We start from the raw sequence: 10,678 nt of genomic DNA on the forward strand, positions 1-10,678 counted from the left end.
TAGACAATGAATTTATTTTTTTCGATTACACATTGTTTTACAAAGCAGGAGGGATTTGATCACTCTAGCAGTTCTTCTTAATTTCCGAGCCCTCAAACTGGCTGGAAATCAAAGTAGGGCAGAGGAAGAAGATCTCAGCTGACATATAGTTGGTTGAATTTTCCTGAAAGGAGACATAAAATCATAAAAAGGAGATATTCTGTCAAAATAATTACTTCTCAAATATCTGAAAAAAAATGAATATGCTCTCAAAGCATATCATGCTTGCCCAGAATTTTACAACATGGCAATATATGTTTACAATTAATTAGCACTCTATTTGGGGACATAAAGCCTTTATTTCATCTTGTCATCCCAGTTTGAGGTTTCCAGGACTGCTGGATAAAATAAGTATAATTATTGATTCACACTTATTTCCATGTAGATGTAGGACATTTTTTCAAATGCTATGGTCTTCTCATACTTGCCTGTATCTCTGTTTTACTTAGATATTGTTGGTTATTAATCTGATGACCTCTTTACCAGCTATGTCCTAAAAGCTGATTTCAATAAAACTACATTCACCAAACTCAAGTAGTCAAGTTAAGTAGTTTAAAAACTCAGTTCCTGTGCTGTCATGGATTCATCTTGGATTTCCCATGTCAATGTTTGAGTTTTGTTGGTTTTGGTGGTGGTGATGGTAGTTTTTTTCCTTTTCTTAGAATTCAGTTCTTCATTATCAAAGTTTCCTATCCTTCATAAATAGATCAAATCCTTATTCAATTTAACCTGAGATTTATTACAGTAAAGTGAAGAAGCCCAGCCTATTCTGAATGATGCTGAACATCTGTAAGTGTGGCAACTTAATTTTAGGTTCTTATTCCCCAAGATGGAGTCTGTCATCCTTACAGGATGTGGAGACACCACTGAGAATTTAGTTTACAGCATTTTCTTGCTGGGAGTCATATTAACCAATATGATGTTCTACCCATATCCACATCATTTGTGGTAAGAAGAAGCCATCTGAGATTGAGATTTAAAATAGCAAACACCTCCTTTGATCCTAGAATTATTTTCTTCCAAACATCTTAGTCTTCACCAAATGCTTCAATGAAATAGTTGGAAAGTGTTTGCAATATTGGCAGAAATTTTTTCCTTAGCTTCATTTTAAAAAACAATTGAGCCTTTTCAGCAATACCCTTTAAAAATTAAAAAGAAAAAAAAAAAACCACAAAAAACTGAAAACACCATAAATCCTGCATCATAAGCAAAGGACAAGTATGGAAAATTTAAGTCCAGCAATTAGTTTAACCAAGTTATAAATATCTGCAAGCTGAAGCTTTTCATGTTTCCATTGAGCTAGACAGTCTTAATTTAGACATTACTACTTGCTATGCCTGTAACACAGTACCCCTCCCCTGGCCTTCCAAAAATGAAAAGGTCACAGTTACAGGATTACTTATTTGATGGTTTCTATTTAAACTCTTTTAGACTCTTCATGCAGATAATGTAGAAGTAAGACTTAGTGTCTGAATATTGCTCTAATCTGTCTGAGTATTGTTCTAATCTAATGAACACTTGAAGTAAAAGAATCAGACACTGGCAAGAACAGGCTGTTTGGACAGTTCACTTTCGAACTACTGTGCAAATAAATCTTTCAAAATTTAACTTGATTCAAACAATCCAGTGGTTTCTGTTGCTATTCTTGTCCATCTTCTATGTTCAGTTCTCTAGTTCTTAAAATTCTTCCCAAAATTTTCAGTACTTGTTTTTAATTTACTGTTCTTACACAAAGACCTGCCAGCTGCTGTCCTGTGATTTGAAAATTGGAGCCAAACAAAATGATTGTTTCATACATTTCCTGAACTAAAAGCTGAGACCATAGTCTTGATACTATAGTAGTCGTAACAAAAAGTAACCCTCAACCCCCCAAAAAATCTTGCTACCTGATATCTGAGATTCCTTAGGTTTCTGTGTCATCTTAATTTTTCTTCAATTGGGAAATCATTGCCAAGGATTGAGCTGTGTTCATGTATCAGAGCTGAACACGGGCTAAAATTTTTCCTAATTTTTAACTATCTAATCTCATCAAAGTCAAAAGAATTATACCAACATGAAACAAAGCAGCATTCATTCACTTGCCTCCATTCTCTGTCACACTGCCTATAGCAGCAATAGTTCTTTTGATAACTTCTGCATGTCTTGCCTGTTGTATCTTGTAATCTTGCTTATTATCTTTCTCAGCATGTCTTGCAGATTAGTACAAAAGTAGAGGGAAAGGTTAAATAGGAAGTGTTGTATAAATATCCACCACCATCCAAGCATGCTTGAGTTCAACAGACACTGTTTCTCTCTTGCTGTGCTGGATATAGATTTTGGCAGACTTGAAAACTTCTAAGAGAATGTTGCAAGACTAAGAAAACATTAAATTAAAAGCTTCATCAATATCATTTTAATATATGTATTTTGAAACATGCAGTGTAATCCTCCTGCTCTTTTGTGTTATTACTAAGCCAAGGAAAATCACAATGGAATTTTAAAAAATCTATTTGCTTTTTTTAGGTTGTAAATATCATTAATATTCCATTAGCAGATGCTAGTTATTGCTAGCTACTGCTAGTGTCTGCTCTGGATCATGCTGGGAGAATATAAGATAAAAGACTTCCAGAGCTGAGAGTTTTCCTGAGATGATCAAAGCACTGCAAAATTTGCTGTTTCACTGTAGCATCTGCAGCTGGGTCATCAATTTCCAAAGCATCTCATGCTGGCTGAGAAGAGCAAAAAAATGCTATTCAAAGATGAGTTGGAAGATACTCCCTTGCCAGGAAAAGCAATAACTGAGCCTCTGAGTGAGGTGGAATATCTGGGTACTTCCAAAATCATAAAAAATGTTCCCTCAGCTAGCTTAAGTGTGATATTTCAGACTTTTGGAGCACTGGCTGGTCTTCCTCAAATCTAAGATTTCATTCCACATGACAGTAGAGTACTTCATGCTTAGGAGTAAAGAAAAAGGATGTGGTTTTTTCTTATCAGGCCAGATAAATTTGTTCCATGCACCTCTACTATTTGTTTCCCTCCTTTATTTACCGAGAAAGGACAGCGTGAACTTAAACAAAAATTTATATAGCACATCCAGATATACACATATATGGAAAGAGAGCATATGTATGGAAACATAAAATATGGGCATGCACAAAGACATACATATCTAGCTAAAGAGAGAAGGAAACACACACAAACATGTGTACACGTACAAGGATCCACAGTTTTGGAGAAAATGGATATATCTGCAAAATGTTACACTTAATTTATAATTAACTTGATACAATGGTATAATCCTGGGGTTTCTATTTGGCTGTTTGGTCTAAGTAAAGATTGAAAGCAAATTATGATCCAGACAGCCACACTGAACAGCATGTCATAGGATTGCTTTTGGAGTAAGTCACTATGACCCAGGCTATTAGAAGCTGGCCATAAGTGACAGCATCTCAACTCCCTTTTTTTTTTCCCATGGGTACTTAAACTCACAGAAAAGCTGCAACAGGGAGACGGCACAAAGCAGTTGGAAATCGTTGAACAGGAAGCAGACTTTAGCCATTTATTTCCCCATACCTAGGACCAAAATTTCACATTTCAGCCTCTAATTATTAATACCTTGCTGCATATGTATGTTTATGAACTGCAGTTATATTTTAAAAGCAGGTTGTAGTAAGGGTGGGAAAAGCTAGGACAGTGTCCCTATGACTCAGTAAAAGAAATTACTCTAAACTACATTTTGCTCTCAGGAGTGGTCTGACATCTCTAATTACTGCAAGTTTTTGTTTTCCTCCATTTGGTGGAACCCCATACAATGTCAGGAAGCACAATTCTAATCTTCAGTAATTGAATTTGGCTGATTGGCCACATCAGCCTGTATGAAGAAATCTCTAATGAGGGATGGCTCAAGATGGTCTGCTGAGTAAGTCTCCCATGATCAAGTAGTTTTGTTTCCTATATTTCAAAAATTATGTATCCATGTGTTACCATGTTTTATGTGAGGTTAATCAGAGAGAACAGAACCACAACTTTTCTGATTCCGTTAGCTAACAAATATCAAGCCTGTCACCATTTGCTATGTGTGATTATGCAAAAAAAGCCTGTTTCTTATTTGTTTTACTTTTTATGAGCTGGGAATCTCCCTCAGATTCACCAACATGTCGAATGAATCACCAGAACTTTTTTTTTAGTTTAATAATAGGTCTTTTATAAAAGTTCAACTGGGTAAGCTGAATACTCTTAAACATTGTCCAGCAGTTTAAGAATGGAACTGAGGGCTGTAAGAAAAAACTGTAACAGGATATATTTTGTTTTAAAGGCTTGGCACAACACATTCCAAACACATTCCAAAGTGAATTCTGAAATACCAAAAAAGTCACAATAAAGAAAACTCAAAACTCAGTCCCTCAAACCTTTTCTTGCAGATAATTTTGGTGATGTGGGGTCATATATCCAGAGGGTCACCTCATGCCTCCTCTATTTTTAACCCTTTATATGTCTTTCTCTTGACACAGCAAGAATCCATTTATATGAGTCAAAACACAATGATTAATGGAACAGCATGACATATAGCATAAGTTCATGGGGCCAAGCAGACCTTTGTTGTAAGTTTGTTTCTTACAGTGCTTCCCAGGGTACACAAAATGTTCATTAATGAGGGGGAAAGGAATGAGACCCTTGCTTTTCTCATTATTGTTGGCTTCCTGGCCGTTATGAAGCACAATTGTCTGTCAGTGTGTTGAGGTGACTAGGGAATAGATTAATGTTCCTTTTGTTGTGTAAGGTTATGAGAAAGTTGATGATATTGTCTGTTTGAGGGCAAGTCTTCAAGATATCCAGCACACAGAGAAAACTCTAAGCAAATTTCTCTGGCCTTAGAAAGCAGCTAAAAATTTATTTGAAGGAGTTCCTCCTTTACAGACTGGAGAAAGCATAATTAAGTCAGTTTGTGAAGTACAATAAAAATTTTTTTGTAATAGGTTTTGCCTGAGTTTTCTCTTTCTTATCAATATTACCTTTTTTAAAGAAAACACTTCTTCCCTAGAATGATTATTAGAATACACAGCTATCATGCAATCAAGAGGAATGAATACACTGTACATTGCACCAGGAGGTACTGCTTCATTATGACTGCAGTAAGAAAAGCACTCCATAAAGGGTATTTTAAATCAGAATTTAATAGAACTAGCATTATAAAGAGACGGTGGTATAGATAACTTTTCTTCCCTTCAGGGTCTGGAAACCCTGAGTTATGCAGTGCCAAACAGGCCTCTAATCAGGATGAGGAATGCTGGGCAGAGCCCACCCATGGTACAGTTGCCCCAATTTGGTATTTTGAACCATTTTTAAAAATAAACAAGTCCACTCATCATTTCTACTGTCAAACAAAGAAGATATGCACGTGTGAACTCACACTGTGAGAGAAAGGCAGAGCCATGCAGGCAGGGTAAACGCTGGCATTGAGTGGGAGCTGCCTGCAGAGCTTCTCTTTATAATTACTAAGTGAGTTAATTTTACAGTCAAGGGATGTGAGCAGCACAAGATGGGTCTGAAGGCCATGCTGTATGTGTCACACAGCAATTCAAGCTCTGCATGGGTCTGCACCTGCTCAGGTTAGTTGTGATGGGGGTCACCAACTCCCCAGCTACAGTGGTCTGCCTGTCAGCATCATCACCTGCAGTTATGAAGGTACATATGTTTCAGGAAAACATGACAAGGCTCTACAAAATCATGCATATTGAACAGTTTAGGTATAAGAGAAACATCTCTTTATTCTCTGAGAGGGTATTTTTCCACAGTTAATCAATCACTGGTCAAAGACAGTTGAAATGCCAGGGGAAGCTTAACAGTTTGCTGCTTTTGGAGAAGGTGATCCTGCTTTTCCTTGCTTCATTTCAGGTTGCTGCATGTTTGCTTTCTTGCTCATGGACCTTTCTCCAGTAACCTGGATGAGCCAGTTCAGCTTACTGACCAAGCAGAAAACTATAGATTCCATGTGTTCCCCACCCCTCTTGATTAGTTATTTTAGCAAACTAATGAATTGAACTGGCTGAAGACAGAGTACAGATTAATAAAAGAGATGGAATAAGTAGATCATGGGGAAATTTACTGCTGAAACAGGGAAAGGAGAGTGTAGGTTGGGGGTTTTTTTGGCAGCATGCTAACAGATCAGCTAATTCCACCTTGCTTAAGTGCATTGTTAGCAATCTTATCCACACACCCACTGCCCCCCATATTGTGTTGCAGATGTGAGACCTAAAGATGAAGAGAAATAAATTTTAATCATATCATTGTTGCAGCTTAAAATATGAAGAATGTAGTATAAGATGCCTGTTATAGTTTTCCTATAACTAGGTGTATTTGTTTATGTACATTTGCTGTAATAACAGCACAGTAATATTGTCACTAGGACTGCCTAGTAACACTTTGTATTCAGATTTTAAGCAAGATATTAACAGAATTTTTAAAAGCAACTGAGCAGGATGGTAATGCCTTTTTTGCACTGTAAAAAAAAAAAACTTTGACAAGATGTCAGCTTTCTGAAACTACACAATCAGATGTTAACCTCCATTTTTATATAAGAAAGGCCCTTTGCATCACTTATTCAAGTCCCAATTGCCATACTTTTCCTTTGCTTTTTCAAAATACTCAAATTTTTCATTTCCTTATCCTTATCCTTTCTCAGTCTCACTTTACTGAAAAAGATGACTCAGTTAAGAAACAGTTAAGAATTTCTTTGTCTAGGCAATTTGGAGTCCAGGAACTTTCCCACTGATTTCAGAGCGATGTTTGGGTTGCTAGCTTCACAGGAGCTACATGCATTTGTCATCCATGACTACCAGGGATTTTTCCCCAGGTTAGTAAACAGAGTTTTATTAAAATGTTCCTCATTTTGTCCGTTCTTGTAATATTCCAGAGAAGCTCATAAAAGCACAGAGCAGTTCTTAGTAGGTGAGTACAGCAGCTTAATCCATTGACCCTTAGTCGTAGAAGCAAGGGAAAAAAATCTAGTTTTGATTCAGAGCCTGAATTATTTTTTAACTAACACTGGGAATAAAGGTAAAAGGGAAACCCATACATGTGTGGTTAATTCAAGGGTTATGGAACATACATATGATATCAGGTGTGCTTTGAATGAAACAGAGCACCACAGGAGGTACTTAAGTGTGACAGCACCACTTATTCTTTTAATTTTATAATTTGACTATCCATCTCATGTCATTCTACTCCTCACTTGTCAAGACTCACACTACTGACTGCCATTTCCAGTCCTGGCAGCTGTGAGACATCATATATTTATGTCTCCTAACCACTCAGTGATCTGGCACATCATGCGTGGCCAGTCTGTGAATTCTTTGATATAGCAGCCAGCAGTGCTTGATGAATGGGGTCATGGAGAAGGGAAGAAGCAGCAGTACTGCTGCCAACATTCATTTCCCTTTGTGGAGGTCCCACATTCAAAGGAGTGCTTAGTAGGTGGTACACAGCTGCAGTTAACATCATAACATCCACTGTCCAACGTGATAGCATCTTTCTTGTTGCATTACCCCATGTGTCAGAAGCATCATTCTCACCATATATGAAGAGTAGCAGTGGGTCTTGCACATGTGGAAGAAAGAAACATGAGAGGTCTACATCCCAGGCAAAGAAAAGTTTGCTTATTCAGAAAAGTAGAGGCTCAGAACTTCCCATGTGTTAAAGACTCTTGAAAAATAGGAGTGTCCTCAATTACCACTACACTGTCCTTATTGCTTGCACTCTCTTTCACTCACTATTATATCTCCTATGAAACTCAACTTCCTTATAAGTAAAAAAGTAGGGATGCTCACAGAATGGGTGAACATTTTGGGTGGGTCTTGAGCCACACTCAAGCGGTTTATGTCAGGTGAGACTCTAACTCAGATCTCACAAAAGCTGCTAGCATTTCTTCTAACTAACTGCTCCATGCTAATGTTACTGGACTGAACCAGCAAGAAAAGGTTTCCAGGAAAAAACAGTATCTTTTCTTGGGCCAAGAGAAACAGCTGCAAAAAGTATACACACCTTTGGGGCAAACTAATAAATCTTTAACTTTATACACCAAGAAATTGCAACAGCTCTAAGAAACCACTATTTCTTTCACAGGATGATAGTCTGCCACAATCTACTTCATGTGTTTCCCCACTGTGTGCAGTGGCTTCTGTCTTATCATCTTTTTCAGGATGAATGAGGGATGATTAAAGGAGTGTTAAATGTTCTCTGTGAGGATTTACTCTGCCTTCTATCATTCAAAATCTGCTGTGGTCAATTTGCAAACAATAAAAGAGGAAATTATATTAAAAGCTATACATATGCTTGTACAGCTTTTAGGATATTTTCATGGTAGCTGGCTGCATTGAAAGATTGAAAATGTATTTTTGAAAACATGCAGATAAATAAAACCCAGCCCAGGTAAAAGAAACACAAAAAGTCCTTGCAGTTCCTTATTTCTACTCTGGGCAAGCCTGTGAATGATGTGGTGTGAGATGCCTTTGCACACCAAACTGTTTGAATGACAAAAAGGTCTTATGACATAGCTGCTTCTAGAAATCTCTCCACGAGATTTCCATCATAAGGATGTGGTCACAGTGGACCTATTTGTCATGTTCCCATATCTGTTATGTACTAAATGGTTAACAAATCCATAGATTATCATGAAGATTACACAGATAAAAATCACAAGCCCAGACTAAAGCTAACAAACAAATCTTTCTTTTACAAATGTCTAACTAATAGGAAAATCTAGGAAAGATAGGAATGTAATGAAACCCCAAATAAATGCAATAAACTCCGCAGGTAAATGTAAAGAAACCCCAAGATTTCTCAGTTTCTTGGACAAGGGTGTTGATTACCTGTTTCAGTTATCAGACTAAACTTCTTTTAGCTGTCTCCAAAGATGGGAATTTCAAAATTTTCTAAGAAAAGTAATACATTGTTCAACTGTTCTTAGTTACAAAGTTTTAATATCTAGCTAGAGCTCAGAGTAAGATTCCCATACTAACCTCAGTGAGCCTGAAAAACAATTCATCACTGTTTTGATAAGGACTATACATTTTCTTAACTGTTGTATTTCATATTTGGCCTTTTTTTCTTAGGCAGAATGAGGAATAAGCTAATCTAATTTCAATTAGCATTATAGGTTATCTTTTCTAAATCACTTCCTTGGATTCTTTCCAATTTCTTTGTATTTGTGCCTCACTGCAAGAAGAGTATGTCCATTCTTTTCATTCACATTGCCCTTTTTGAACAGATTTCAAAGTGAAAAGGTTTTGTTTGGAATGTCATGTCCTTAACTTGTGCAACTCCTACACCTTCTTCACTGTTTACTGTATGTGTATTCTGTTTACTGTATGTGTATTCATTGTCTTTCTTTTGAATATAATTCTCACATTTATTGGAGGGGGGAAGAGTGATTATTTTTTATTTCCAATCATTTCACACATCTAGAAAAATCCCTCAAAATTGCAACTTGGTCCTATGTTCTTAATTATTTTTCGATTTAACAATATTTACATATTTTTGAAATGTCTTCTCTATACCTGATAGACATTAATGAATGTGGGAAGTCATCAGACCCAAGCTGGATTCAGCTGACATGCTCTCCTAACTGAGAAGCAATTATTCATGACTTCTTTGTAACATCCAGCTTTCTACTTTATAAAAGATAAATCACATTTCTTTAGTTTGGACATGAGGACATCCCGTATGGTTGTGTAAAAAAACCCCACCAAACTGCTGAAGTAAGATAGACTACATCAATCTCCTCTTCCCATACTCTGGACTGACTACTTGTGCGAGAAGGTAACTAGATGGTTGTTATTTGATTTGCTACAGAAACAGGCAGAGCAGCTGCTTCCTATCACTCTGTTATTCTACAGATGCTCTTAAATCTGTTGTTTAATAATGAGCTAAACAAAGTACCTCTCTTAATACCAGAGTTTTACTGATTCATGTTTTCTCAACTACAGCTTTGGTATTTTTTTCCAGTCTTCTTGTACCACAATTGAACTTCAGGAGCTTTTGAAGATAATCACTAAAACATGCAAGTGAACTCAATAGCGTTTTAGGAATTTTATCAGATCTAGACATGAATACCCTGTTAAATTCCCTGTTTATTGCTTTTCTGGTCTATACTCCTACATCCATTTCTGTTACTAGTTGCTAGTGGTGCTCTGGATATGGTCACAGTGAATCTCTTTTTGTGAAGGCCGTTCCAAAAAATGTATCTACAACTGCAGTAATTTTCAATCTGCACAGTTGTAATAAGTCACCTTGTTATTCTGCTTCTCCAAATAGAAGACAAATCTTTCTTCTCCATCTACAAAGCAAAAGCAAGGAATGTTTTTTACTTCCATGGAAACTATCCAGAACCTGCTTTGATTGATTAAGTAAAATCTTAGAAACCTTCTCAAACCATGAGCAAGCACCTAATTTCCCAGCATTCCCCAAATCAGAAAAGAACAAACTATGTTGCCTTTGAATGCACAGGTCTTGCTTGAATGAAGACTTTTGAAGAAAAAAAAATTAATGAAGTGTTGCATCTTTGAAGTAATGCAAATCTGTCATTGATTTATTTAACTCAACTTGCAGATAATTACCTGGAAATAAAGGAATGAATTTTGATTTAAATTCAGTGTCCAACAAC

This window comes from Haemorhous mexicanus, chromosome 2 (genome assembly GCF_027477595.1).
Source record: "Haemorhous mexicanus isolate bHaeMex1 chromosome 2, bHaeMex1.pri, whole genome shotgun sequence".
In the NCBI taxonomy this organism is placed as follows: domain Eukaryota; kingdom Metazoa; phylum Chordata; class Aves; order Passeriformes; family Fringillidae; genus Haemorhous; species Haemorhous mexicanus.